This window comes from Olea europaea, unplaced genomic scaffold (genome assembly GCF_002742605.1).
Source record: "Olea europaea var. sylvestris unplaced genomic scaffold, O_europaea_v1 scaffold1450, whole genome shotgun sequence".
Classification (NCBI taxonomy): domain Eukaryota; kingdom Viridiplantae; phylum Streptophyta; class Magnoliopsida; order Lamiales; family Oleaceae; genus Olea; species Olea europaea.
The window spans coordinates 175,976-181,013 of record NW_019232046.1 but is presented as its reverse complement, the minus strand read 5'-3'; positions in this window follow the sequence as shown (position 1 = coordinate 181,013).

Here is a 5,038-nt window from a genome sequence, read left to right as displayed (position 1 = left end):
GGGGGGGGGGCCAAAAAAAAGGGAAAAAAGTTTAAAAAATTTGAAAAAAAAAAAAAAAAAAAAAAAAAAAAAATCTGGCAGATCCAGCTAGGGCGGCCGCCCTCTGGATCCGCCACTGCTTTAGAGAAAATTTCTTAACTTCAATTTAGATCTAAAAGAGAAAAGATCAAAGTTACCTTAAAGAAAATTAAGTCGCCCTAGTTAGACGCCCTCTGGATCCGTCACGGCTTTAGAGAAAATTTCTTAACTTCAATTTAGATCTAAAAGAGAAAAGATCAAAGTTACCTTAAAGAAAATTAAGTCGCCCTAGTTAGACGCCCTCTGGATCCGTCACGGCTTTAGAGAAAATTTCTTAACTTCAATTTAGATCTAAAAAAAAGAAGATCAAAGTAACCTTAAAGAAAATTACTTAATTTTAATTTAGATTAGTCTCAAATGATCCCGTTGCAGAAGTTCAACTTTTCCGTAAATTTTATCTTCAAAAATTGGTAAACTCGATTTCACTCAACAATTTGTCGGAAAAATCCAAGTCATAGAGACTGAAACTGACCATAACAAAAGAGTTTGTGAATTAACTCTGCATATGCAAATTGTCTCTTTATTATTTTTATTTATTATTACTATATATATTTTCTCGAACATGAAAATAATTTCCCCTGTCCACTTAATTCCACAGCCATCCACGTTAACATTAAACTTGAACTGAACTACATATGTTTCACCCGCCAAGCGAAGAAAGTCCAATTTCTTAGAATCATCCTTAGAGCCCATTCACAGTTACATGGCACGAGCCCAAGGGTACAGAAAATTGACCCCATTTTATTTGGGCCCAACTCTCTTTTGAAATATATTTCATTTGATTTTGGCGATCCCAAATTGGGGAAATTATTAATTGGCGTAAAGCACCTATAGGTGGCTTTTTTTTAAGTCTGTAGTCAGATCGCAGGGCTCAATTCTGAATAGGTGGTGTAAACTATCAAGTTGGAGTGCGGTAGAGGAGCAGAGGGAATTCTCGGTGGAGCGATGAAATATATAGAGATCGAAAAAAATACCAACAGCTTTATTATTATTAGTGAATTTCAGAAATTGACTTTACCTGGTATAGTTCTTAAATTATTCTACTGTCTTTGAACTTAACAAACTTTGTTCTCATGCTATACGAACAACCAACCAAATCATCCTAACTTACAATCTAAGACGTAATACTATAATCATCTATTCAAGTCAACACTGCAGATGTCCTTCAAGCATGAAAACCAAAATCAAACAGCCAAAATCCACGTTCCTATTAACATAAGAGAAGGGCGAAAGATTTCCGCACCTCCAAAATGAACACTTCAACACTCCTGTTGTTTTACTCCAACTAGTCATAATCTACGTTTTCTTCATTCTTCGCTGTCTCCACGAACCTTATGCAAACTTGAAATGAAAGCAATATAGTAGTGGTAAAGTTTTGAGCCCTCAATAATGCCGTGACAAAATCGTTACACATAATGGAGTCTTGTAAGTATTTATTCGCATTATAGATTTTGTACAGGCAATATATAACGGCAAAGTTTCGAGCCCTCGATAACAATTGATACGACAAAATCATTACACATAATGGACTCTTGTAAGTATTCATAGGTTTTACACGGTATATTCTTTTTTACTCGAGAGGACTATCCTTGTGCTCAAGGGTTTAATTCTCAAGTGGTACCTGGATTGATCTCAAGATTCGTATTTAAGGAAGGTCAGAGGTTCAATACCTGGGACGTCGCCTTTGTAACATGAAACCAGTAGCACATAAATGGGTCATCTCCAAAGAGTTAATTGTACTGTGGGCAAAGGCCAAAAGGTCGGCTTATTTTTTTGTTGGATGTCTTTTGTCCATTTAGCTCTCGTCTATACTAAAGCTCATATCAAGTTCAAACTACTACTGGGTATCTTCAGGAATTGAAACCATCACCGCTTTTATAATAGTCATAAGGCCAATCTTGATATCACTTGCGAAGCTAGACATCATCGCAAGAAGGCCATATACTTGTTCCTTTACCTTAATAGAAAAGAACGATTGTTACCTCATTGTCAATGGACATTATATCTTGTTCGGTAATAAGTTTTTATTTTGCACTGCTTGTTAATGAAGATTTATAAGCATGTTTACAAATCTTTGATGCAAACTTAAAATGGACAATTTTCTTGGTGGGGTATAATATAATATATATTTTGAAATGACTGATATTTTGTTTCAATTAATATATACTGCTTAATTTTAATTTTAATTTTAATTTTTTTTTAATTTCCGCATACATACTAATGTATATATTGATAAGTGTAACTTCTATACTTTTATGATGTGTTAATTTTGTGGCCCCATTTGATTCTCGTTTTTATCAAAATACATTTTCCTTTCTCTTTTTTTAATTACACATTCTTCATTAAAATAATATTACACGTAAATTAAAAACTTTTCATCAACACCAATTTACTAATCTAAAATTCATTTTTCCATAAAAATGGGTGTCAAACACTCTCTGGTGTTTTGTGGGCTTAGCCGATGAAATGGTTAAGGAAAGAACCTCCGTGCCCTCCTGGCTGTGTGGGGTGCTTCCGCATTTCGGATGACTAATTGTTATTTGAAAAAGTGAGGTCACGACTTTCTCCCCCATTGTACCTCCGGCGTGAGAATTAGTATCGAATTATGGAGAATTAGGAAATGAAAAAGAAGATATTCAAATAACCAAAGTTTTTCGAAGATCTTTACCTATTTCACCTTTTGGAGTATTTATAGGCGATTGGAGTCATGTGAAGGCCGGGCGGTTATGGTGCCACGTGTCCCAAGTAACCTCTTCCACTGCCCCCACGTTCTTAGTGGGTAACCTCTGCCCGTTCAACTGCTAGTCGTGTTCGTGATAACCGTCACGTGATCTCTACTCAAATTGTGATTTTTGGCTAAGTGTTGTATTGGCCGCATAGTGGTGATGAGCCCCATGGCGGTCGACATTCCCGGCATAGGTATAGTGCGCCCAGGGGTTCGACGTCTGGCGTGGGCGCAGAGCATCTAGGGGGTTGATGTCCTGACATGGACGTAAAGCGCCTAGGGAGTTGATGTCTCGACGTGGGGTGGAAAGCGCCCATGGGGGTCGATGCCCCGGCAAGGGCGTAGAGCGCCCATGGGGGTCGACGTCTTAGCATGGATGTTGTATGCCCACGGGTGGTGTGGGCTGGCGACCTCTACCCCTTGTCGATATTTATTGGTAAGGGGTAGCACCTATCCTTCCTTTCTATGCCTTCGACAATTTTTTTTTATCTACTCAGTACTCGACCATAGTTAGCTCAATATGAATGGGTCGAGCAATCTAGGTGGCGTTGGGTAGTGACAACCCTACACATGACATTTCTCAAGTGGGCTTTGTACTTTTGGGGGGAAATTTCCCTCCAAAATTTTCAAAATATTTGGCTATATAAGAGGAGGAGCCTCCCTCATTCTCACTTCTCCCCTCATAAATCCTTTGTCTCCAATAGTAAGGTACTCCTCTCATCCTTTCCTTCTATTCCAAGTTGTTCCTTTTTTTTTTCTTTTTTTTTATTATGTACAAAACCATTATCACTTTCTCTTCTGATAAAAGCGAAAATAAGGGGGTGAATGTGTCGTCCGACCCATTGTGCGTTGGGTCGGGCGACGCGTCGCCGATCGGCGCCGACCTGCCGCCTAGGACTGGCCAGCAAGGCTGGTCGACTGTCGATCGGCCCCTTTGCGTGATCATGAAGCCTAGGAATTTTCCTCCTGCAGTGCCAAAAACACACTCCTCTAGATTGAACCTCAATCTGTTTTGTCGGGCAATGTCAAACACTTTCTGCAAACAAGCCACATGGTCGTCAACTTTAACACTCTTGACCACCATGTTGTCAACATAGGCCTCTACAACATCCCCGATCAACCTAAGGAAGACTTTGTTCACCATCCTCTGATAAGTTGCCCCGACATTTTTTAAATCGAATGGCATGGCTGTGTAACAGTATGTGTAGAACCCCAAATAATTCTAGACACCTTAGTGGCACTAAGACATGAATATTGTACTTCAGATTTTTAGTCTTATTTGAAACCCATTTTCGACACAGGAAACATTTAATTTGGAAAATGATATCTAAATAAAAGTTGTAACTCTTTGAGTTAGCTTTCCAACACACTTTGAATTACCTCAATCGGATATCGGGAGAAGAAGTTATGATAAAAACACTGAAAATTGTGCAGTGTCAACCGGACTAGAACCGGTCAACCGAAACTGCCTGAAATGAAAATTGTCGTTTTTCTCTAGAATTTAAACATTTATTTTCATCAATTATTTTCTCAAAGGGCCACCTATGTTTTTGGCAATAAAAACCCCACAAAATTGAAGCATTTAACCTCAAACTTAAATGGCACCCATGTTTTCTCTCTTAAATGAAATTTGACCCTTCATTTGCTTTAAGTTATGGGATATTTACCTATAAATAGAGATCTCATTTCACTCATTTTTTCTCACACCAAAAGCGAGAGTTTTTACATACTAAAAAAAGAGTTTCCAAGAGAGAAAAAGAGAGGGAGGAAAACTATTTTTCCTAAAAATTTAATAAGTGTTTTCAAGCATCAATTCTCAACGGTTTTCAAACATCCAAGGAGTGCATTTCTTTCAACGTCCAAGTTTCATCGAAATTTTCAATCCAAGTTCTCAAAGTTTCAAAAGCATCAATCAAGGTAGGTAGAGGTGCAATGTGTTTAATCGTGTTAAGTTATAAGTTACGATTCATGTTAATGTTTGTATGTCAAATGGTACTCCGGTACGACATATCCCTCTATGTTAATGGTTGTATGTCAAATGGTACTCCGGTACGGCATACCCCTCTATGTTGAAGAAATGTTCGTATGTCAAATGGTGCCCTCGGGTACAGCATACCCCTTAATGTCAAATGGTGCCTCCGGGTACGACATGTATGAAAAGTTATAAAGTTAATATTTTAAAATGTATAGCTTGACCACGAATGCACCTATGACACCTATTGAGTTTTTCAACTC